The sequence below is a fragment of the Chamaea fasciata genome, unplaced genomic scaffold (assembly GCF_029207755.1).
Source record: "Chamaea fasciata isolate MVZ Bird 193981 ecotype frontalis unplaced genomic scaffold, bChaFas1.0.hap1 SCAF_7, whole genome shotgun sequence".
In the NCBI taxonomy this organism is placed as follows: domain Eukaryota; kingdom Metazoa; phylum Chordata; class Aves; order Passeriformes; family Sylviidae; genus Chamaea; species Chamaea fasciata.
In genome coordinates, this window is record NW_027094092.1 from 32,340,807 (window position 1) to 32,367,789 (window position 26,983).

The 26,983-nt window shown below is 37.2% G+C and overlaps 1 long non-coding RNA gene across 1 annotated transcript; it reads left to right on the forward strand.

The window, feature by feature from the left end:
- The first annotated feature begins 21,024 nt into the window (after positions 1 to 21,024).
- LOC136291760 (uncharacterized) lies at positions 21,025 to 26,589 on the forward strand. The gene is made up of 3 exons (XR_010721698.1): positions 21,025 to 21,164; positions 23,614 to 23,691; positions 24,781 to 26,589. It is a non-coding gene; the product is annotated as an uncharacterized lncRNA (long non-coding RNA).
- The last annotated feature ends 394 nt before the right edge of the window (positions 26,590 to 26,983 follow it).

The window sequence follows — 26,983 nt, forward strand, 5'->3', positions numbered from 1 at the left end:
ATCAAAAGTGAGTTGACAAGAAACAGCTTCCTAGAAACTGATCATAAAAGGGGCAACTGGTTAGCAGCCCTTTGTAACTTTCCATTGTTTATGTTCCCCAAGACAACTCCTTACAGGTTAGTGTGTCATTCTAACTGAATGGCAGAAGCTTGGAGTCACTATGTTATGTGAAAGTGACAGTTAGGTATATTTGTGTCAATTAATTCCGATTTTTGGTGTATTCTTATTATGACTGGTTTTCAATTCTTTTTTCTCTTATAGTTAGTTTTAAGTTCATACACCAAGGGCCAGATTTTTATTTATTAGACTTCAGCTTTTAACACTAGCTTCAACTGAGCAATACCAGTTTATTGTTGTCAGGAAGAAGAGATCCAGACATACAGAGTAGGTGAATCTTATAAGTTATCAAGAGATGAAGTGACTATCACTTTCAGTTGCCAAAAAACCTCTTCGTGGATTCCCCTTCATTGCAGATGGCTTATGATATTTGGCAAAGAGAAACTCCTCAGGCTGTAGAACTGCCACCCCACGTTCTGCTTAATTTCATTTTGTTTTATCTGACATATTAATTGGTAAAAGAAGGGGGAAAGAGGGGGGGAGGAAATCACGATTTTCCTTTTCTTATTTGCATTAAAAAGAAAATTCTGATAGTCAACCAAAGTCACTGACAATCCTAAAAAAGTTTTCCTGGGCAGAAGAAGGACATTGAGAAGTCCTTGTAGACATTACTGGGGATTTCTAAGACTAGGTTGAAAAATTGAGTAAGAGGTAAAAGGAAGGTTTTCTGATAATATTTGCCCATCCACCACATGGCTGCAGCATCCTAAGCCCAAAGACAATATGAAGAACACAAGAATCAAAAACTCTTGGATGTAAGGGGCAGAACAGAAAACAGGGGGCTATATTGCAGTTGTAAACTCCAGGATTGATAGCTGTCCTGGTCTTCATTTTCTGCCTGATTATTTCCTAAAGGGTTTGAGCTTTCAGTATAAAACAAACTGGACAAATAAAGATTTCGTAGACAAAATTTTGTATACAGATTTCTGCTCTTTATCGTCTGGATTTTATTGCAGGGTCTTTTTTTAAGAGGAAATCAAATATATTTAGGAAAAACAGACAAAAAGCCATTTCATAAAGTTAGCAAGACACTTGAACTGCATTAATTATCATGGTTGAAACTCCAGCCCTGTATTGCTTTTTCCACTAGGTCCTTGCCTTATTTGTGTCATAAAAGGGCCAAGTCAGTAAACCTGAAATTTCTTTACAATTAAACACATCATTTTTTAATCTAAATAATACTACCTCTGTATGTGATACCCAATCGAGATGCATTGTCTTGAATATCACCAAATACTGATGCTGAAAACAGATTCCTTTCCACTCTTTTTCTAGGGTTTTATGGGTCCTGTGTACACCATAGATTTATGGGAAAATTTTTCCATCACGGCAAAGAGTGCTGTAATGTTATTAAGCACATCTCCACAGCAGCCTACTTTAACCATGGTATAGCCCAGAGTGAGAGCGCTGTTAACAAGGAAATACTGGATCTGTAACCCTTGCTTCTGCTGCTGAGGGAACAGTGGTGAGAATGCTTTTGACAGAAAACTGTCATAGGCATACACCTAACAAGAACTGGTTCAATGCCTTTATCAGGTCTCAGCCCTTGCTGTGTGGCAGCTGTTTCTAAAACAAGGCTATCCATGGGAACCTTCAAATATTTGCTTGAAATATCAGGTGCACAGGCTAGGTTTAGTTCATTGTTCCAGTTCTAGGCACAAAGACTCCCAAGTGCTTCAAGGGAGGAGTAAAGAGACATTGTGGCAGAACATAAAATAATTTGTCAGCATGAAAAATTCACCCTAGTTTTGTCCCGAGTAGTGTATCTCCTGAGATTTGCAGATCTAGTTATTTCTTCAAAAGTTTTTCATTTCTCTTCTATTTTTCCACCCTTTTAAACCCTCTTTTCCGATAATTTCAAATTGCTTTTTTTGATAGAATTATTTCTAAAAAAATTAATTAATCTAAATACAACTTTAACTAACATAAACACCTTGCATTTCATAAGTAACCAGTGTTTTTACTACAACATCAGATTGTTGAAAGAAGAGCAAAGACATTCCACTCTTTCCATTTTTTATACATGTGCTATTATAACTTTTTGTTTATGTTTAAATATTTATTTAATATATTTTATTCTTTCTTTTGTTATTTTTTAAGTCTACAAACATATCCAGGAATTGATTTTAAAACAATCTGTAAAAAAGGAGGACTGACTATCCCAAAAGTTCTATGTTGAAAACGCAAAGCTATAACCAACAGTCACAGCGAGGGAACAAAATGGATTTAAGATAAGCTATAGAAGTTATTTTGCAAGGATCATGACAGTTTCACCTTAAAATGAAAAAAGCTATTTTACTGTAAGGCTCTTCTGGCTGTAACTGAAGTGGATATACTTTGTAGGTTTACTTTACTTACAGTGTGAAATTGCTTTTACAATTGCAGGTGCATGAAGATGAAAATACAGCCCAAATCACATGTGAATTCTTGATATTAGCACATCATTTCATGGACCGTTTAACTTGTCTTTCCTATATATGTATGTTTTATACCAAAGACATGGAAAACTTTTGTGTTATTCTAAATATTCAAAGTGTTTGCATGGATAGTGATCTTTCGAACTTCTATTAAAAACAATCACAGTCACAAAGCTAAAAGTGTAAAATGGATCTTAGATTTCATTACTGTTTCCTAGTAGAGGTTCTTAGTGTCAGGCACTCAGCAGTACCACACCTGCTTCCATAGAAATAGTTCCCAAAAGAGGAAGTGTATGTCCAATGCAAACAGTGCCTTGGAATTTTCCTATTCCAGACAAGAATTATGTCCCCAACTCCAATTTATTTTCATTAATTTCAAAACAAAAAAGGCGAGTCTTAGAAAAAAAATTTCACACTCGTATCTAATAATCCGTTGTGCATGATTGAAATCAGCAATAGGAAAGGAAGGAGGAGATTTTTACCTAATCTTAATAAACACAACAAAATGCTATTGAAGAGAAAATAGTCTGTAGTTTTTCCAAATTTCTACTGCTACCAGAAAAGTCTTATCTATACCAGTGGATTTAGATATAAATCTTCTTAATATAAAAACAGGAAGTGGGAGATATTGTGAGGTTTGATTTCTCATAAAAGAACCCAGCTTGGTTTGTCTTAAATATACATTTCACTTGCACTAGCTAGAGGACTGATTTTGAAGGTCATGAAAAAGAGGTGCAGAACATCTGCATGGGAACCTGCCCTGTCTCTCGTTTTTTGGTTTTTTGTTTGGTTTTGTTGTTTTTTGGTTTTTTTGGTTTTTTTTTTTCCTTTTTCCCTAATTTGCATTATGAGCAGTGGAAACACGGTACAGTGGAAGGCTTCCTTCTGGGAAAATGAGTAAAGACTCTGTAAGTTTGTATATCCAAAGGCTGTTTTAAGAAGGCTGTAGTGAATGGGCGCATTCTGAGACCATTTGAGAATAACCCCAGCATGAATTAAACATGAGAAGTAGTTGTTTAAAGTTTTGCTGGTATTGCCATAGAATGTGAATGATTGCTGAGTAAAGTATAAAAGGACAGCAGATTATTAAACACAAATGGGCTGGCTAGACCCCAGAAAAAAAATACTAACCCTTATGAACAACAACAATACAGGCAGATGGTAGTGGCTGCAAAGCACTTTCTAATCAGTGACACAACTTTTATAATACTGCTATGTATATTTAACACAGCTCAAAACTTATAACTCTGTCATGTTTTTCTGACTTTATCATTTGATTCTCTTACTTTCATAATTATATATATACAAGCAGCTGGTCACACTTTTTCCTGTCTTCAATAGAAAAACAAATATTAGATTTAAAAGAGTATCACAAGTTACAACATTAGAAACCAAATTATGTCTCAAAGCTTGAAAGAAGAAAAAATTGGTTACACAGGTAAGAATAGAAATATCACACTATTTCAAAAGGATCTTGCATTTCTCTGCAGTTAGATCTTTCAAAATACTAAGAAATTCACTTTCATTACGTCTAAAAATGAAGAGATATTCAGAGACGGAAATACTTTTATACATGCTCGAATAGACTTCAGTGACATAAGGAGTTGGAACAACTCACTGCAACAGGAAAATTAATAAGAACATCTTTGCTCTGTTATTTAAATAAAATGAATTTAGATGTAGTAAGAAAAGGTGGAAGTTGAAAAATATTTGCATGTTCGTTCCACATCTAGAAAACCCAAGTCATTTTACATTTACTATATTTCTTGAATATATTATAAATATCATTAATTCCTGACTACACTCTAACCAGTATATTATGTGTTCTTAATTTCATGAGGCATCTAGGGAGCGCTTTTTTAAATTTTTTGGGTTTTTTAAGAATCGTGACATTAAAACTTAAATATGTAAATTCTTTCCCAAACTGGGTCAACACATGTTGACTCCTAGAGATCTGCTTCATAAGAGCAATGTGTCTTTCTCCATACCCAAAGTATGGAGGCTGAATATGAAATATACCACTGGTGGCAAGCAACAAGGGTAGAACAGGGAGTTATGTGGAAACTTGGCTCTGGTTGCTTCCTCATGCCATGGAGCAGTAGGAGAGTGGGTACAAGCCAGAATATGTGATACAAAGATCAGTAGGGGGGACAAGGTCCCCTCAATTTCTTCACATTAATGCAGATTTTCTTTGAGTTGCAGCTGGATAGGCAAGCAGAGAGCAAGAGTTAGGACCAGTTTTTCCTTCTGCCTGCAAATGTCAGTTGCAAAGAAATAGAAGTCCAAAAGAAACTGGTAAAAAACAGCATGAAATACTCTGAACGGAAAAAAAACTTCATAAAATAATTTTCCCCTCCCTATCATTCCACTATTTCTGAATTTTAATGCTGAGGTGCAGTTCTGTAACTTTGTTTCCAAGGCTGGCACAACAATTTGTCTTCCTATAACCTCACAAGAAACCAGAAGTGAATACAGTTAATTCTTGCTACAGTTTGCCATGTCAAAACAATGACAGCATTGAATTTATAACTCATTTCTATAGATCATTGATATTTGTAAGTAAAGCTTAGATAAATGCAAGTTCTCTATATTTAGCAATCAAAAGGATTTTTATGTGTAATGAGCCATATAGTATGAATCACAGATTAAATTACAGACACACATGGCATAAAGTTTAGACTAGTCACCACAACAATAAGTCTATGCTCACTTTTTACGATCAATCAAAATGAATCACCAATCCACTAGATTTCAGCTTCTAGCTTGCAGTAAGATTGTAATTAGGCTAAGCTAATTAAATTTTTATCCTCATAGTAAGAATGCATTTAGTTTGTTATGTGAGGTTATATATATAATATGCCATAGAACACCTGCAGGATGTGTTTAAAATTTCACTTTTTTTTAAAGAATGTTTTAAGTAATAAATAAAAATTTGCTTTATATGACATTATTTGCTACTTAAAGAAAAAAACATCCTTTGAGGAACAAAGGAAAATTATAATCTCGTCTAAATTCAGCCTCCTGGTCCAAGACTGATAATTGTTTGCAAATCCTATATTTGATATCTAAATCATGTTCAGTGGCTTTCATTCGTGATTGTAGGTTGATACAGTCCTCTCTGGAAAATATATTTATCTTTTGCAACACTCATCAAACACTAAATACCTAACTAGGTTGCAAGAAGAATCTTTAATTCCATCATTTTGCTCTGGTAATTGCTTTTGCTTCCTTATGTTTAACTAGAGTAAATGAACTATAATTTTAAATTTCTCTTGACACTTGCTATCTGACATTGTATAAAACATGAACAAGGTTGTGAATGCTGAAAACGGTAACTGTCACAGGAAGAGATTAAACTACATGAGTGTATTTTAAAAAGTGGATGCAAATTCAAAAAAGAGTTAGAATTTTAAATCTAAATCAGTTCCCCAAACCTGAGGAGCCAGTATATTGTATCTGGCTATTTGAGTAGTAGCAAAAAAATAATTTTCAAATAAATGGAAAACTTTAGCATGGGTAGAAAAAAAAGCTTCATCTATCTTTCACTTAGCAGAGTCCCACAAAGAAACAGAAATTTTTCTTCGAAACAGGGGCGAGTGGCTCCTGTCTCTGTAAGAGACTGTTCCTTTTTAAAATGCCCACTGCTGGCATAACATATACCCTAGGAAGTCAGACATTCTCTTCTGACTGACACTTTTTAGCCTTCAATTTCACGGGTTTTACATACTGGCCTCCCAAAATGCATGAAATGTTGAGGGTCTGAGGCAGGGAAAGCCTTAATTTGTGCTCTTAAAAGCAGCTGTACACATACGTTTTGGACATTATCACCTGCATAAATAGTTGCTAGAATTTTTGCTTGCGGACCTCATCAAGAGAGGCGTTCTCACACACAAAGAGAACAAATCTGCAGGCGTTACTCTAAAATCAAGAAGATGGAGGTGTAGTTGTAATAGTTGTAAAGGCTGGCAATAGTCATAACACTGTGCAGAGTAGAAAAGAATTATCTTCAAACATCTCAATAATAGCAAAAAATTTGTCAATATTACTTTTGTCCTAAGCAACCCAATCTTTTAAACATCTCTCTTTTTTTATTAGCACTTTGCAAATCAATGAAAGAATAAATAATTAAAATAAATACTACCTACTCTTTCCAACAGTTTCTGTAAACAATCTTTTTAATAAGTTTAAATGTGTTCTGTTTCCGACTAGGATGAAAATTTACTGCTTGGTTTTAAAACATAGTGCCTGGGGATTATATTCTCTTCTAAGATACAAATGCACAGCTCCCACCCTCTACAGCAGAGCTAGCATACAGAGATCAGAATACACCCTAGGATCACAAGGATCATTCTCTGTCTTTACTGGAGGGTTTCAATGAGAAATAAAATACCTAAAATCAGTCTTAGCTGCATAGATGAAACAAATAACATTTGGATATTTACAAATCTTCAAAGGAAGTGACTTAATTTGACCAACAGTAGTGTAATTATGCTCCATACATACTTAGACAAGACAGTAGGCATTTTCTGAAACAAAGTTATGGACTACTATTATTAATTAATATTGTCCTTCAGGCAATAGAATTCTTACACTTAAAATTTTCTAGGTAAATATTCATTATTAATGTTTGGAACTGCTTTGTCCATACTGAAAAGACATTTTTAAATAAACAAATGGTATGCACACTATCTTTTTTCTGAGACCTTCAAATTCAATATCTCTTTTTGTGTCACATGCACAGAACAACTGAAGGGCATAATTTTGATATTAAAAATACATGTTACTCATATACTGAAGTATTCATATGATAATTAAGGTTCTATGCATGCTGCGCAAGAGGAGGAGCAGAATTTTACAAGTGTGAGAAGTGTTTTTGTTTATATGAATGAATGAGAGGGAGCATAGGAAAAATAGTAAGTGATCTGGAAACGTCAAGGAAGCCAAGAGATTTTTAACAAAGATTAAATTAATATTCAGCTTGCAGATTCAGGATAAATATAGGAAGAACTGTGTCTCTGAAAAAGAGAGCTAAAGGGACACCTGTGCTGGGAAACTAAACATTGCTGCATCTAGAGATCAGCTCATTAAGTACTTTGAGGACATGGATTGGAACAGTTCTCAGTAAACCAATGGAAAGGCCCACTTAGTTTATAAATGTAGATTCATTTATGAAAAATATAGACATTGAGGTGCTCAGATTATACTACAAATGGACTTTCTAGCACATAAGCCATCACAGAAATCTGGAGGGGCTCTCCTTTGGCTTAGGCACCCAAGTACAATTCAAGTTTAGCTCTCAAGATCCTCAGTTACTGGCCAGACCACCTTTCTTATGAGACACTCAGAACCACCATTCGACAAACACTCTTTAAGACTTCCTGTCATCCATTGATTAAGACCAAAACTCATATCCTCAAACCCAGAGAAATATTTGTCCAAATCAAAGCTTCATCGTATGGTAGCTGCCTCCCCATTTTTGAGACACTGCTTACTTTTTTGCACATTAGGTCATTCAGGAAGCATACCATTACCCTTTCCTTCTGGAAGCAGCTCAGACACTGCACTGGAAATTGCAGAGACCTCTGTGTTTCATACTTCCTCTTTTCCCCTAACTGTCAGGGTGTTTTCCCACATCATTCTTACCCCAGCATTCGGGGAGCAGATCTCATGACCTAGAGTACACCTAACAGAGACATGCAACAGACACAGGCAGATTGTGCAGCAGCTCTCTGTCTCTGCTTCTAGATCTTGTAGAACTTCTGGGAGCATCTTCAGGAACCAGTAAATGATGGCTGTGAATCCTTTGAAGAAACTAAGGATTGCCTGTTGTCAGGAATGTGTAGCTGCTTTGGGGTGGTCACTTCAAGGAAGCTTTATCAGCATCAGTCAGCTGATCTTGAAAGGCTGCTTGAGATTTTTCTCATGATGAGGCACCTACTGGGTGAGGCCTCAACACAGGAGAGGCCTCAACTCAGACCTCCAAAGGATGCAGATTTCCAGATCTGGGAAATGAGAGGGAGAGATTATGTCCTTGTCTGCAGGAGGTGCACGTTGGTGGTGGGTTTATATGCAAGTAAAGGAGCTGTGGGAGGAGGTCAGCTGGCTGTATACATATATTGTCAGAGATGAGGAAAAACAGATTTTTCCTGAGACCTTGCAGGTACAAGTTCATGAAGCCTCAAAATGCACTGAGGGAGGGACAGGCAAGGTCTGTCCTCACCAGATTGGAAAATGGAGAATACTGTGATGGCAGATGCTGGAAGTTTGTGACTCCTGGAACCTCCTAAAAGAGGCTCCTGCTTCATCTGCAACTGTAGAATAGTGGTGCCCAGGTGGCAGACAAAGTCTGGGAGAAATGTCCAACAAAGCATCTGAGCCTGCAGACCCTGGACTGCAGAGAAGCACAAGGAGAAACTCACTGAATGATGAAATTGGGAGAGTGCCTGCTGCAAGGAAAGAAGGCCTCATCTGCCTACATGGCCTGTTGCGTAGGAAGCTTTGCTGCTTGCTAAGAACTCAGATTTGGGATGTTTGAGGGAGTGCTGAAGCTTGTCCAACCTGGGGGTTATTACCTCTGGTGCTTTTCCATATGGACCAATGGTATTCAAGGCATTCCATGCCCATTCCTGAGTGTGTCTCAAGTGTGACTCTATGGCCACATGCCAAAACCACTGGAACCCAGATTTGTCTTAAATCCTGCTGGAAAGGGGGAAGAATTTCAGGAGAAGTGAGCACACTGTGTGAAGTCTACACAGTTCAAGTGTGATTGACAACAAGGATTTGGCTTGTATAACTATCAGGGCCCCCTTTGAGGACAGAATTAGTAGGAAGAGATGGGACCACCTGCAAAAGTGTTGGGAAAGCATCTTTGCCAACAGACTTAGAGACCTGCATAATTTAACAAGGATCTCCTGGAAAAAATGGAATGCAGAGAGATATCATGTCAGAGGAGGAACCTCTTACAAGATAGCAGGACAGGAGAAATTAACAGACCCTGAGAATGCAGGGATAGTGTCAGGAAAGTGAAAGCCCATTAGGACTTGAATATTGTGAGGGATGTGAAGGGCAGCAAGGAAGGTTTTTTCAGGTTCCAGAGCAGCAAAATGAAGTCTAAGGTAAAATATGGGCTTGCTGTTGAATGAGACAGGGGACCTGACAACAAAGGACATGGCAGAGGTACTTAATGCTTTCTTTGCTCTTTTTCTTACTGGGAACCCCATGTAATGGAATTCTGGCTAAATGAGGACCTTTTTAAAAGAGAATCAGGTTGGAGAATGTTTCAAGAAGCAGAATGTATTCAGGATCCTAATGGGTTGCACACAAGAGTGCTAAGGACACTGACTGATGTAAATGCAAGGAAATTCCTGATTATCTTTGAAAGGTTGTGGAAAAGTGGTGGAGGATTCTGAATACGAGAACTGAGGAAATGACACTCATATTTTTATGAAAACTCAGAGGTTTGTGGGGAACTACAGGCTGATCAGGCTTGCTCCAGTTCATGGGAAGATCATGGAACAAATCACATGGAAGCTGTTGTCAACTTACTAAAGACAAGAAGATGACTGTGAGTAGTCAGTATGGGTTTATGAAAGGGAAGGGATGCTTGACCAGCCTAATAGCCTTATACAATAAGATGGGTGGTTCAGTGAATGAGCAGAGAATGGTGAAGGTTGTTTATCTCAGCTCTTGTGCAGCTTTAGACACTGTTTCCCACAGTATCCTCATTGACAGACTGAAGTGGTCAGTGAGGTGGATCCAAAGCTGAGTTTAAAGAGGTGTGATCAGCATTCCAAAGATCAGCAGGAGGACAGCCACTAGGAACATGCTCAAGGGTCAGTATGGAACCAATAATTTTTAATATCTTCATTAATTATCTAGACAATAGGGCAGAGGTGCTCAAACGTCAAACAGGTTTCCAGGTGGAAAGTGGTGTGCTGCCCTTCAGAGGAACCTCAAGGAACTAGAGAAATGGGCTGGCAGGAACCTTGTGAAATTCAGCAATGGGAGTGCAAAGTTCTGCTCCTTGGCAATAACCCTATGCACCAGAACAGGAAGGGGGGAAATTGTGTAGAAAGAAGGTTTGCAGAAAATGCCCTGGGGAGCCTTGTGTACACTCAGCTGCCCATGAGCCACAAATATATTTTTGTGACAAGGAAGGTCACCAGTGTTCTGGGCTGCATTAGGAAAAGTTTTGTCATTGTGTTGATATAGATGATCCTCACCTTTTATTTGTCATTGCTAAGAAATCTAGACTGTTGTGCCTACTTCTGGCTCTCCAGGACAAACAAGACATGAACACACTGGCATGAGTGTAGTGAAGGTCACAAATATATTAAGGGAGCATCAAATAAGCAACAAGTGAGCTGGAACTGGTTAGCCTGGAGAAGAAAAAGTCAGGGCTTGGTGGAACAGGTAGATCTTATCAACGCGTATAATTGTTTGATGAGAGGGAATAAAGAACATGGACCCATACTCTTCTCAGTGGTATCTAATAAAAAGAGGCAACAGGCACAAACTGAAGTACAGGATATCTATTTAAATATTTTTACTATGAGGATGGTCAAATACCGAACAGATTGCTGGAGAACTCATGAGTCTCCATCCTTGAAGTCATTCAAGCTCAATTTCACAGCCTTGAGCAACCTGCTTTAGTTGAGCCAGTTTTCAGCAGGGGGCTAGACTACATGATTTCCAAACTTCAGCCATTTTGACATTCTGGTCGGAAGCACCTTCCACTTCCTTTGAAGTGAGCTGTCACCTTTTCCAGTGGCAGTCTTTGCCCTGCAGTGAGGTCACAGCTGGGAAGGCCATCATGTCTTTCATTAACCCTTTCCGCCTTTGTGTTGGATGGGGTCAGTCTGGCACGGCACTGTAGTTTCACATGGTTATGCGCATCTTACTAAATGAAAGAAATCCTCAGAACAGAAACAGCTGTCTTAAGATATCTTTTTTGTCCCTGATTTAAATTCTCACAGTTTTTATAAATGGAGGAAATATACCTTAACATTCTTATACTTTTTATAAATTTCCAGCAGATGGTGAGAGTGGGTGTGTGTTTGATAAAAACGACATAATCTATTTGAGAACAGTGCTAAAAGAATAGTGTTGCAAACACCTAAAAAGCCTTAGGTTAAGTAATCTAACTCTTAAAATTATCATATCTTCAACCATATTATTGGTTGAAGAGTTGTATGTTAAGCTAGAAAAGTGACATTATCATCATTAAATTATTTTATATTAATGTAACAAGCAGTACCATTTTGAATGGGATTTGAGTATTCCATGACACCCTGTATTATTGAAGCAGATAATCTATTTATCATCTAAAGATTAAAAATTTCAATAAGAAAACATTACCCTTTGTCTTATTACCACTAATTTGGGCAAATGGTCTGATTAGCACTAGAGGCAGCTTTAACATCAGCTTCAGAGCTGGGAGTTGTTTGTCCTTTCCTTATCAGTTATCAACCTAAAAAGCAGCTCTACTTGTGCAAAGGCTAGAAAACATCTTTTTTTCTGATGTTACATTAATTATCAGGTTGTCAATGAATTTGACTTCAATTTAATTTTGACTTTTGTAGATGAGGGGATCTTTCCTTGCTTGCTTCAATCCAACAAGCTTAAATTGACAGTGCATGTTTGAATTAACCACCCCATATATTAGAGTTTAGAACTTGAGGTGATTAGAGATAGCTGAAGTCAGCCATGTTGTGTGGTCCATAAAACTCTTCTCTGCCATCTTCATATCCGAGCTGAGATTTGCCTCCAATCATGAGCACATGGGACAGATTATTTGAAAGGTCGACAATTCTTATGCCCTGTCAGTACTTCTGAGCTTTTGGGTTGCAGAAATAATATGAATCCTGCGTCTTCATTCACTTCCTCACATGCATGTGCCAGCAGTCAGGTATGGAAGTGAGTAAAAGTAAAGTAGAAGTGCTGAAGAGGTAAGTTCAACACCAAGCACAAGAGGTAGCAGTGGAATAAGTGTAAAAATCTACTTAGTAGCGCTCATCACCAAAGAGCGTGTTTTATTGAATTATCCAATACCTTCCTATTCTATCAAACTAATAATGCAAAATCTACCATTAGGATTCATAGAAGATTTCTTTCAACAGATATTCCTTATAGTTTATAATCAGTTCATTCAGAAAAGAACAAATGGTGGAGGGATAGAAGCTTTTTTTTTGCTTTAATTGAAGGGATCAGATCCTCAGCTAGCCCAGCAAGTCAATAAAGCTACTCTAATAAACAACAGCTGAAAATACTGGCTTTTTCCTTAGTGATAGATCTTCCTATTCTGTAGTGAGGCATGTACTAAGAAAAGGCTTGGAAAAGGTTGGCTGAGTCGACTCAAGAAATTGGAAGGCAACATGGGCAAAAAATCTTCAAAAATAAGAATAGCAAGCACACTGAGAAGGGCTTACATTGAACAAACCGAGCAGATGATAAGAGAGTGAAGAGTGGGCCTTGGCTAGATCCAAGGAAAGACTTACAGATGAGGAACCGAGGTATTCCCGAAATAAAAGCTAAAGCAAGCAGCTCTGTAAAGCGAACCGACATGATACGAGTTAGAAAATTTTTATAGAGTAAAATAATTTTCTGATTTCAGCTTCTAAGCTTTTTCTCTTAAAAAATGTTTGCCATGGTATGCTTATTTGCTGACTGTTACAAATTTAAGGTTGTGTTTCTTTATACTGTGTCCCTCCATCCATCAGTCAAGCAGTAGCAGTTGTGAGACAGAACCTGGAAGAGTGGAAAAAAAAAGCAGTTTCCTCTTAGACAGCAGAAGGGGCAGCAAGAGGGGCACAGAACAGATGAGAAAACAGCCAACTCATTTACAGATTTTCTCATTTGAGGTTCTTGATACAAAAACATTCCTGGTTCTGATGTGCAGACTGAGGCTTGTCTATATATTTATAAAATTAAGTGAAGTGCAAATCACACTAGAAGATTTATGCTAACGGTGTTTCTAAAACACACCAAAATGAGTAGAATGTATCACCAACTGCTTCTTGCAACTATACTTCTTCCACAGAAACATTTTTAATAGTTTAGCAATTAAAATAAAACAATACTTCAGCAGCTGAACCTAAGACTTCAGGATCTTGTATTGTGCCTTGCCAGACTCCCTTCATGACCTTAGTTCACTGTCTTCTTCCCCAGTTCTCACAGAGATGAGAGAACTAATTCAAAAACAGTGTTGTTGAAAACTCCTGCTTAGCTGCTTCTTAACCCTCAAGATGCCTGCAGCACATAAGCTTTCTAGTTTTAGAGGTTCTCTGGGTGCTTATGTGATTTTACGGTGTTTCCAAATTATTAGGACTAAGCAGCTTGTACATGATCATTGCTAAAATACAGAAATTAGAGGGTCATCCACCTAAGGTGACTGGAAGGCTTCATCTGCTTCTGAGAGCGCATATGCAAACCAAAGAGCTAACCTCCTCAAATTCAGCTGCAGCTGCTATTTTAAAATACAGAGAGGATATCTCCCCTTTATATGATAGTCCACTGATGAGGGCTCCTGTCAGGACGTGTGAAACACAGATTTAATTTCCTTCTCTTCCTGAGGGAATTTGGCCTTTCATTTCCTACCTCTCAAGAGTCATTTAATCTCCTGGTTAGAGCTTATTTTGGGTGGGAACATTTTTCACCTCTTCCACTGAAACAGTGCTGCTATACAGAAAAAAATTCCAGAGCCACTGCCTATGGAAGAAAAGAAGGGTGCGTAACTCCCACGTATGCTTTAGGGAATCCCATGTGTGATTCTGGAGCATACTGTGGGAAGCCAATCTCTCTTAGGCATTGGGGAAGGGGGTGTGTGTGTTTGTGTCTATGTGTATGTGTGGACACATGACAATTTTAGCTAAGTCGCATATTGAACCTGCTTTAATTGTACCTTACCTAAAAGAGCTGCTGTAAAGATAAATAGAGAGTTCAGATACTGATGTAGTGAATGCAGAACAAGTATTTTGAACAGAATGTGCACGTATGGGTTTGAATTGTATGATTCATGCCACAAAATTATGAATATGCATGGAAAAGTAAGTTAACGTTCATAAGATTTGCAATACCAATGAAAAGATACATTCATTAATAAAACATTGGGGGGAGGGGGAATCAAGTAGATTTGACATTTTTAAGAGAAAATGGAAAGTTATTATATTTTCATTTAATCAGAACACTTTACAAAAAAGAATTTGGATTAGGTATTGACAGAGTGTCACCTGATAAAAATGTGTGGTGAAGTTTGAGCAGCAGATGTCTCACCCAGGGACGCTTCCCCGAGGAAACAGCAGGAACCTCCTGTACACTCACTTTGCCTGGCATTCATCTCCCTACCAGCTGCCAATTTTAAACTATAGCAAGTCTCTCAGTTTATAGTCCTTTCAAGCTAAAATCTGTTACATTTGGGGAAAAATAGCAATACTTATGTAAATCAATAATTGCATTGTATGTAATACAGTAAATCTATAACATGCCTAGAGTGACACTAACAACACCAGGTACGGGTGTGTTATCAAGGAGCATGTACAAAGTGATTCATATGCATTATATTCTGAATATGTCTTGTTCAAGCACTCATTTTGTTTGGCACAAACAGCCCTCTTTTTGCAACCCAGGAATAAATATTGCTTTGTTTCATCACTTTTTTTTTCTTCAGCGAAACTATTTTCTAGAGCTAAATCCTAGCCTCCATACGCATCATAGTTTAAGCCTTCAATTTAACTAATCTACACAATGATGATTACTGATGTCTGCTATCTTTCATTTTGAATGGCAGAGCACTGGTTAAGCAGCCATGTAGAAGCTGGTGAAAATCTGGTTTCTTCATATTAATGAGTGTTGCAAAATTAGAGGCCGATTTGAGATAATGACAGAAAAGAAAATACTATGTAAGTACTGTGTCTGTGGAAGTTACTGTGAAAAGAGACCTAAATTAACTACTTTTTCATTCGACATGCTAATCTCCTGTTTTCTTGCCTCATTATGCTGGGTTTTGGTCCTGCGTGTCACAAAATGTTCCAGTGCTGAACACAGACACAATTTTTACAGCTTACTTTGATGTTTCTCCTGAAAATATTCTTGTATTACTTTATGTGAAATCACATGAAAGATGGCAGTTTGATCATCTGAGGGAACTGAGAGAGCTGAGGGCCAAGACAGGTGCTGGCAGAGTCAATTGTTACAGCTGCTCTGTGGTGTATATTCAAGCATTTCCTACTGTCAAACCAAAATAGGATTTCCAAATATTTTTTTCACAGGCATGTTTGAGTTTTTAGCTCTCAGTAATAAGCCTGACCTGGAGCAGATTGGAACTGGCAGTGACAATACACAAGTTCTACCTTTACGTATGAAAATTACCATTCCTTTGGGTTCCCCAAGATAGAAAGACCTTCTAAAGGAATAAAAATTGTTAATGTATGCATTTGGTATCATTTTACAAAAATGTAAGGAAACAGTGATAATAAGAAAGGGATTTGGCCATATAATTTCCAAAGAAACCAGAACCCAAATATCACTTTCATATTAGAGACTGGCAAAGATAACGGGATGTCCATGGTGGCCATTTGGCTCCACTTGTAGTTTAGCTCACTTAACAAATATTTAGACCCTGGGCTCTGATTTCTATTTCCCAGTTCTGCATGACTCACATTTTTTCCTTCCATTTTATTTAAAATGTAAGGAAGACCTCTATCACTCTTAAAACTCTGAGGGACCTCACCTCTCTACCACTGAAAACTTTCAGTTCTCCAGCTTTTAATCCTGTGCATCTTGTTGTCCTTTCTTTGGTTAAATGTTGACTTAGAGCTCTAAATTTAGCCTCATGGCTTTCCATCTGAAGCAGGCACTTCTGCTTAAGGCAAAATTCACATAATCTCATCTTGTTTCCACATTCACTAGCAGCCATGCATAGTCTCATTGTCCTCTGCCTTTAGCACCTGTTTTCCAAATAATACAATTGCACTTTATATTACTGCTATCATAATTTTTATTTTCAGTTAAGGTAATGAATTTTTTTATGCTAAGTATTAAGTGGTATATTCATGGCAAAACTTAAACCCAGCCTTTATGATATAAGTGTGTTTGTAAAAAAATGCAAGAAAGGCACCAGCAACTTTTAAAAATATTAATTATGGGTAATATTTTAAAGACACTTCATGGTCTTAATTTCTATTGATATCAAATCTCAGATTGCTACCTAAGAAATTTTTTACCTTCCAATCAATGACTGCGAAAGTGAGAAGACTTTTTTGCTACAGACAGGGCAATTTCTTGTCCAGCTGAGACATTCAGATGGAAGGCTGTGGTGAATGTGACTTGCTTGACTTGATTGTAGTGCTAATATTTTATTCCTGCAAGGCATTTCACATCTATTTTCTTATATTTATTTCCTTTTTATAGTGCTTCGATCTGCACTGATGAAATGAAGCAAAACCAAGACAGGCTTGAACTGAGCTGCTTCCTTGGTTGGGTTTCATTATTTTTCTTAATGAAGCCTTAGAACCCTGGACCCCTGCCCTTTACTACTTCTAAAAAAGCGGTGCTGAAATATGTCTCCTCTTTCGCTGGATATATTTGAGAGGTAATGCGGAAGTACGTTTGGTCACATTTTGATAACATAGGTGTCTCTGATTCCTGCCGTGCTGTTTTAAGCATGGATTTTGTTGCAGTTATGGTATAGCTATGATTGATGATCTCTTAGTGATAGATACAGACAGCATTCAGGCTGTCTTTGTTAAATCTAGCTTTTCTTAACTCTAACCATAGAGGTTTGCTCATTAGCATGATTTAACTTGCCTTACTGGACAATTTCTTTCCTCTCAGAAGTATGAAAGGAATATTTTTGTTCTCAAGGACCATGACGTATAGTCTTCTATTAGAACTCACCTTGTTTCATCCTCAGGACATGAAACTATTTAGGACAGAGCTATTGAATGTCTGGTATTCACTTTCTATTCCTACATTTCACCCAGAGAAAAGTTTTGGCTAGGATTTTTGGAGTCATTTTCTAGGCAAAGGATAATTCCAGTCGGTGTGCCAGTGTCCCAGAGAAAAATGGCCACATATAATGGTTTGGGTAGGCTATACTCACTGTACAACATTGTAGGAAAATTCTACATTGACAAGAAGATTGTCTTGTCATTACCATTTCTTTGACACCACCAGCCATTTGTGCAGAACTTTGGTAGTAGATCTTCCACATCCAAAATGCAGCAAGATGCAGCCTCATTGCACAGCAGCTGTGTATCATAAAAACATAAATTTCTGGGCAGAAAAGCTTATAAAAAATTACAGGAGTTTGGATATATTTTGCAAGAGATTTAGATATGCACATTTTCTTTTCATTTAGATATTTTATTCTCACTACTTTCTGATTTTCTGACCAAGGAATGACTAAGAGAATGACTGTGGTATAATTCACATACCAGTTAAGTATGTGAGTTATAATTTGGCTTCTTTCTAATTAAGTTAAACTCATGTCTTTCCACAGCTCTTTGGAGCCTTAATGTAAATATAGTTTATTTGATTTGTCAGCATAACTTGTATACGTACTGGGACATTATAAAGGAATGTGGAATCTGTGAACCCACTGTTACTGTTGAGACAGGACTATAAATGTGCTACCAAGGCTTTTTCTCCTGCCTGAATCCCTTAAAGTGGATTAAAGGCTGAATGACATCCTTCCCACCCCCACCCTGCTTTGGAACAACAATGGGAAAATGTCCTGGTTTGCAGTTTCCTATCACTTTTTCTCTAATTACTTGTTTCACACATGAAAATACGTTTGCTGCTTTTATTTGCCCTGGGGGCTGCCTTTTAATGCATTTATCTATTGAGATTATTTATTTTTACACATCACTACAGAAGAGTCACTCTGAATGCCATATTTTCTAATATCAAAAATTTGTATGCTTTGAGAATCCAATATCTTCACATCAACAAGTAATTTATTTCAGTAGGGACAGAGCAACAGAACGTGTCTCATTTTCTATGTTTGAATTTTGATATACTGATATGTATTAAAAGTACATGGTAGCTCTGAGCAGGAGTGGATGACTTACATATGTCTGTTTATATTCCATTACAGACCAAAGAATAGAAGGCAAACTTCAGAAAATTAGATGTAACCCATTAAATATGATTATCATGAGCGTTTTTTCTAGTGAGGGTTAAAAATCATTTTACTTGAAGCTTTTTTCCACTGTCTGTACTTTCTTCTCAGGATATAAATCTATTTTGTAATTACTCCCTTCTTATCTCAGAAACTTTGCCTGACACACCATTCCATATGTTTATGATTCTCTGAATGAAAAAGTGTTCTCTGACAACCATTCAGATTTTTTTCCTTTAATTTCCATTTATGCCTTATTGTCTTATAATGTTCAGCTGAAAATATATGTTGCAATATTGTGTGACATTATCTGTATTACTTAAGATTTTATATAACCATACATCAATGAAACATCAGATAAATCTCATGCTTCTCCTTTTTTTTCCTACGTCTTCCCTTCTGGAGCTGTATAGGTAGTAGATTCAATTTAGTTTCTATGACAAGTTGACTTTAAGCATTTCTTACAAACCTAGGACAGAACACATCTGCAATTTTGTTTGAGTCACTTTGAAAAGTGAACTGTGTATATATAGTTTCCTGAGTCCTCTCTGCATTTAGAAAAAAATTGGAAATATTTTTTTTAGTGTTTACACTCAGCACTATGCAGCATTGTTTACAGAACTTCAGAGATTTGCTACCATTTGTAAATTAAGGGAATAATCCAACAGCACGCTGAATAAGAGCTCCAGGACTAGAACACTATATAATGTTACCTGACTAATTTGCTGGACTTCCTAATAAATAACTAAGTAACACAAGAAAGGTATTGAGATGATTTGTAATCCTGCGGTAATGGCTTCTAAATAGTTAAGATTAGGCTGAGAGATGAGAACCTTTTTCCCCTATATGTCATATACCAGCAGGGGACAAAATCAATCTTGTGAAGGCTCTGATTACTTGTGCTGCAAGTTTCTTGTCAGCAGATTCAAAATGTGCAGTGGAATGAATCTTCTGCAAGGTAGAGCTGCTGTCTATCAGCTAGGCATCTTTCCTCCCCTCTCTCCCTCCACCTTAACTTCCCATGGAATATCTGGTTGTGATAAATTAGAAGAAGAGAAAATACAAGACGCTTCAGTGCAACCATTTTAATCCTCTACTGTCAATGCAGAGAAAAGGTGACACCAATTTTAGTATCTTCCAGATGAAAAATGTACCCTTGAACTGAGAATTTGAGGAAGTTAAGGGGCAAATGAAGGAATTGCTTTCATTTAAAATATAATGCTACTTGAGTTTATACAAAAATATTTTCAAAGGACAGGATTTAAATCCATTAAGGACTGTGATTTAATCTGAAAAAGAGACTGTAAATAAAATTCAAGTTAAAACAGAGCTCTTATTAGAAAGGGTAAAGAAAAAGCACTAGAGTCAGTGCAAGTATTTTGGGAGGTTGAAAATCCAAATCCAAATAATTATCTGATGTCATTAACAGAATGTCAGAGTCAGATTTTATTTTTTTAGTAAACCATACCAAATTCATATCTGGCCTTTGGCAAATTTTGGGGATTCTGTAGTATAGATTGAGGGGGGGATTAACCTTGAATTTTGATCAAGAGAGATTTAAGAAAACTATTTGTATTTTTTCAGTGAAATTAAAGTTATTTACAGCAAACTAAGAAAGAAATTCAGTGTTTTAAAAAACCAAATCTTTCATGCATTTTAACCATGTTTTCTCTCAGTACTATAGAAAAGGACCTTCTGTTGTCTTACTGCTTTGGTGAGAAGTGTCAGTTTTTCTGCTTAGAGCTCTAATATCGAGGTCCAATTTACAACACATGGAATTACTGCTTCCTTCTCCCTTCTTCTGTAGCCTTGGAAAGGAACTATAGATTCCAAATAAATATTTCCAGACTGGAAATGCATCCTGGAGAACATGAAGAAAAGATTGGAAAATTGGGAGCAAAATGTTCTTAAAATTCTATCACAAACCCAACACTTAGCATCCTGCACAGTCTGTGGGAATATGATTTTATCAAGTCTTCCAACAATCATAATTAGTCTGACAGGTGTGTTGGTGAAGAGGCATCTTTGTATCTTGTAGATGGAGAACTGCATAGAGGAAATGGCCCAACAAAGGTAGAAGTTGGATGTTGTTCCTGTTTTTTGCTTCCAAATTCTAACCATCCATCCATTTTGTTCTCCCAAGATTCTTGCCTCTGGTGCTTTTCAAGTTTTTGAGCTAAAATTGCTAATTTTATAACAAGAGGCCTGAAATTCTGTTTGAAGGCAAAAATGTTCCATTTTAACTAGACATGTGGGTGTGAATTATATTGTCAGATTATTTGATATTTGGTTTTGTTTGCTAATCAAGTTCCCAATGACCCATAATACTCCCAGCATTCACCACTCACACACTGCCCCTCACAATGGCAGAGACATGCCACAGCCAGCAGAAGTTAATGATCATCAGGGAGCTGCATTTGCAAATCCTTTCCTGCAAGAAACCTCACAGAAGGGGAAACAGACCAGTGCAGTCTTTGGAGGGCTTTGAATTGGTCATTTCATCAAATCTCCAGGTAATGGTTGAGGGCTGTGAGATAGGAAGTGGGAATCACTATACTTTTTCATCTTTTCTCATGATCCTTGGCACGGAGCACTATGGATGCCATTGATTTCAGGCTGAAAAGGTGATTCTGCTGTGCTTCTGACACCAGCAACAATATAAATCAGCTGTTTTCCATGCTATTGAGTGCTGTCCTCTGTCCCATGCACATCTGAATCAATCTTAAGTAAAAAAATAACGTTCTGGGAATTGCATTTTATTCAAATAAGCAGTAACTTGCATCATAGCTTATATTATATGGCTATGGGAGAATTTTCTGTTTCTCAGATCTTTGGCCTGCCTCTTACTCAACTGGCACATCAGGGCTGAGCTCAGACATTGCTATTTCAAGCAGTGAAAGGATGAAAACGCTTGTAGATGGTAGCCACTGAATATGATATCATCTTGATCAGGAAACTGCAGTCCTGATAACATGCTCTGTGGGATTTAGATTAAAGACCATTTTTGAAGACATCAGAGAAATTAAGAGTGGCATTTCAGTCACTCCAGCTCTGTCAGCTCTCCCCAGGGACCTGTAGGAGTGCCTGGTTGGGCAAAGGATGGAGGAGCAGAGGCAGAAGGCTCCCTTCTGGCATGCAGAGCTGGCTCTCAGGGGCCTGAGCCAACTGCACAGGTGAACTTTGTAGCAGTGCTGCTTAGACTGAAATTACCTCCATACATTTTAGAGAGCAATGTAGGATAATCCCCTTTACACTGACACGCACACACACACAGAGAGAAAAAAAAGAATAAAAATTAAGACAGTATATATTACAGTAAAGAGAGGCTCCAAGTTGGCTACTTTATTTGAATTGCAAAGTAGCAATCAATTAGTTTATCATTAATCAGATAATTTTGGGGTTCTTGAATAATATGAAAGGAAAAGAAGAAATAACTACCAGGATAATTTTCAGGAACCATCTCTCAGCTTTATAAACTAATCCTCCTCTAATGGCCCTTTTTAATGTAATTTATAGGTTCATCACTACCCTTTTTGTATTAGTAATTATTTCTAAAATACCAAAGAACCATCTTTTTTTCAAGGTCCTTCCATGTGCCTGATTTACAGCTAGGCTCGTGTTGGACTCTGTCTTTCTGAGGTTTGACATTTCAAAATATTTATAGCTCTTTTACATTAATGCCTTTCTCATGAATCTGAAGGTGACCGTTATTTCTTTCATCTTGTTGTAATTAAATGGATCAACTATAGCTTTATTATTTCCACTATTTATCTGTGCCGTGTGTTAACACATTCAGATTAGCAAGTGATATTGAACATTATGTGAATTATAACAAACAAATATTTCCTAAAACATGGGTTAAACTTGATGTATTGGCTAAGAAATTGTTCCAAGTGAAAGCACAAAATCTTTAATATTTTATTGATCAGATCTAAACCTTCTGCCCAAAGTGGCAATTAAATTTCAATTAAACTGACTGAAAGCATCATATTAAATTTCAGCACTTTACGAGCTATCAGATAATGCTGCAGGACAAATCTTTAGTATGATCACACTCTTTTCAAATTATATTATCCTGTTCATTCACAATAAAAGTGACAGCTTTAGGTATACTTTCAATATTTCTTGAATATAAACCCTCTAATGAACACATTTTATTGCCTTTAAATCAATTATTATTGGATATTTTAATAAAGTGAATTGAGCACTTTGTTTTACACACTGCTTAGAAGTTATTATATTTTGCAGTCAGCACAGCAAAGAACAGTAACAGTATGACAGAAATGCCCAAATGCCTAACATTACGCTATAAATTAAATCAGCTATTTACAATTATGAATATGCTGCATTCCATTTCACAGCAGCTACTGGTAAAACATATTAATTAATAACTCTTTAGATCTTCAGGCTTTCAGTCTCTCTGTGTTTCAATAAATGAGATAAGCTGAAGATACAATCAAAATTGCAAGACCCTGCAAGTGCTTTTAAAGTGTTATCATATGAAGATCTCAATATTTTACTGCTGCTTTTCCCTTTGTTTCAGTGGCTCTATGCATGTGTTGATGTTTAGATTGACCAAAACGCAGCCGGTGGTGGATAAATTTGTTTAATTCAAATGACATTATCACTCGGTCTCCTTCTAAGTTACACACATACAGATATTTAAATGTCAATAACAACATTCACCAGATTTTTATCATTAAATAAATAGATTAGATATGAGGCAAATCTAACAAATGACTGAGAGGAGTCAAATTAATTTCACTTAGCAGGTGTTTCAGCATGTTGAACTGATTAGAAATCTATATTGATGTTAAAAAGTTATTGTGTTTTCATGGATGATTACCAAAAAAAAATTTTCCAGGGGTAGATAAATCCTCAGGTGGACTTTTGCAGTCGTGTATAGTCATTAGGTGAGGGAATACCTATATTCTAACCTCCATAAATACTCTCCTTCTGCAGATGCAGATGTCAAAGGTCAGAGAGACAGGTAACAGAGCTGGTTTGGGACAAGGCTTCCTGTGGATTCATTGCCTACCAGTAAGTGGTGTCTTATGTAGCTTCTTAATTCCTTAAACTTAATTATCCTCTGGCTAACGTCTTCAGGAAGAGCAGCATAAAAGGCTAAGAGAAGTACACTCTATTGAGTTCAATTGCTCCTTGCTTCAAACAGGTCCAATCTCCTCTAACAGTCAAATGCCTTTTCCTTCTCTTTCCCTTCTCATATCATGCCAGTTTTTCAAGCAGATTGAAATGCAATGTTCTCTTTCATTTGGGGAGAAACAAAAATAAATACAGAGAGGCAGAGGGAGCACCTTTCAGATTATTCCTAGACCTTTTTTGTACTTGAAGTACAGAGTACAGAGTTAAAAATCTGAGGCATGTCTTTCACTGGTTACACAACAACACAGTATTCCAGAGATTGCATTATTTCATGTGAATAAGTATGTGTTGTTTACTTTTGTCAGTAAACACTTCTTTTGCATTCAACTATCCTTCTCCCTTGGGAACAGAGTGAAGAATCAGGCATATAAGGAAACAGGTAAAAAAAAGCTTTTGCAGAATGACAAAACTACAGAAAGCATCCTCTTGGAAACACTGTTCTTTTTTATTTTTCAGTACATATCAAGGTAGGAAAAGTCCTGCAGAGGGTCAAACAGTGCTTAAGTAGCTAAGTAAAGGAATTGCCCTCCAGAGCAGGTGTTTGTGCTGTCTCAGCAGGCAGGGATAGTATATGTTGCATCAAACACAGTTTGCTCAGCATGTGATCACACCTCCCCTGACCCCAGCACCTCCTGGCTCTGCTGCCATGAGAGTCTCATGAGGGAGGAGGTGTGTTTAAATGGAGTGTGGGTGGATCTTTTCAGCAATGAGCTGCTCTCTGCTGCACAAACAAGTGAGCAGCAGCCATTTTTTATAGCTGGGATCTTCCCCTGCCCTCATCTAAGTAAGGTCCTGACCCAGATCCCAGTCATGCAGCTGTCTGAGCTGCCTGCAAGCAGTGAGCATGCTGCTAGAGTCTCATCACACCCTGACAGGTCCCAAGCTGCTCCCTCATGTCGACCCAACCAGCAGATTTGGCACTATTTCTGAAGTCTCTATCCTCTTAAACAATGTCTCTCTTACTAGGAACAGACTGGGAACCTACCATGGCATTGGAAGGCACTGTATCATTGGAAGTCAATAGACAACCTTGGGGAGCCAGGACACCGGTCAAAGTGATTTGGTTAATCACCTACAGGGTAATAGATTTCAAATCAGACTAGATTTGTATCACTTGTGACTGATCAACATGTATCTGCTGTGGCTGAAAGGATGTTTTCCCTGGATTCATCAGCCATCTTGCATACTGACCTGCTCTGTGTGGATCAGGTGCTGGCTACAACAAGGATATAGAATAGGGGATTGCTAGGGAAATAACTTTTTCTCTCATACTGCCTGAGTCTTGACTATTTTACAAAGAGCAAGATCAGACTAAACACGATGAGAAGTTTTGTAAATATTGGATCGCTTCTAAATATATTAATCCCTAGACATGGTCCTAAGAATAATTTTGGTTGTGTTTTAATGGAGCTACAGAGTGATTTTTATCATTGAATTACATTTGACTGCAGTGGAACTCTGCGGGAAGCTGCTAAGTTTATATGGTAATGGAGAGAGAAAGAAAAGAGGTGGGGGTGGATAGACAGCAAAAGCTTGCCTCGATTTGAAGGTAGTTTGCATTTTTTCAGTCCTTGCAATTCATTCTGATGTGGCTTTGTTGTCTGAGCATATCTTTTTGAATCTATCATAATAAGCAACTTTTACAGATTCCTCAAATACATTTGAAACTGCCACTGAATCAGAAAAGCTAAACCAAAGGCAGCTACACTGGCACTACTCTTACTCATATCTAGTGATATGCTGGATTTATTCATACCACCAAGAAAAAAAACTATTAATTTTGGTCAGGTGTATACATGGGAATTTACATTCGTTCTCCAACATTCATGAAAAAGACTGTCCTGCCATTGTGGAATGCAGAAAACAATCTATCAGGCTTTCAATAAACTGCAGAATATATATGTATGTGGTTCAACCTCTCTGAAATGAGATGCAGCGCTAGCAATATGGAGAGCCCCAGCAAGGCTAGCAATAAAAGTAGATATACAGTAGCTGACATCAGATTGTTTCAAGCTTAATTCCAGTAAAGTAATAAGGTCAGGAAAAGAAACGCTCAGTGATGCACAGATTGATGCTATTAGATAGAAACTATGTGTTGGCATCAAGCAAACACTTTTCTGTCTTGGTCTCATGGACAAAGCACAAAGATATTCAGCATAATCCCCACAGATTTATAACCACGAGAGTGGACCAAGCTTAGCAGACTGCAGTCAAGAACAGTACTAAAACTAAGCTATACACACATTTATTAACAACACCACACGATATTGTATTACTCTCATTTTCCAAAGTGAACACAATGTATATTCCCACCAACTCACACCAAGGGCTGCTGACACACTATGGAGAGCTGTTAATATCTGAGAAAAGAATGTTTAGAAGTACCTTATAATGCAGCTTTGTTTTGTATTTTTACACATCTACATATAGGATGAGAGCAAAGCATAACATAACTGAAGACTAGATCTTCTGGAAGTACTTAGAGGTACTTTCATTTTTAAATACTCCAAAAGAAATAGGGGTTTTTTTTGCTTTATGAGAATTATGTGTCAACTTTTAGATATCACTGAATGGAAAACACCATCCTGTATCAACATTTACTGATATTTTAATACTTTTCAGTTTGGCCCAACCAAAAATAAGCACAAAAAATTGATGGAATGGCACATTCCATGGCTTGGCTTCTCTGGAGTCTGTGACCTCTCTTCATTTTGCAACCAGGGGAGAGATGCAAAGCATGGGTCTGGCATGAGGCAAATGTAATCTTGCTGTTCATGTCACTGTTTTGCTCCAAAATGTAAGATGGAAAATCGCATCCATTTAGCTGCTGATGTAATATTGCATCCCAGGTCTCCCTAAGAATACATTCTTTTCCATTTGAGAAAGATCCAGTTTGAAAAGTTCAGTCCTGACTGTTTTTCTGATTATCACAGTTAAAAGCTGGTATAGTAACACTGATTTTGCCTGAACTATTTACAAATTTGAGATGAGACAATACAGTCATTTAAGATATACAGTGTATTTTAAGATGAGAGGTACAACCCTTTTGCCATAAAAAAGTCCTTGTTTACAGAAAAACAATATCTGATGAAAACTTGGGTAAAAGCATCTGTATTTTTCTCACATAGTTAAATGATTACTCATAAATTAACATCCTTGTTATTAATAG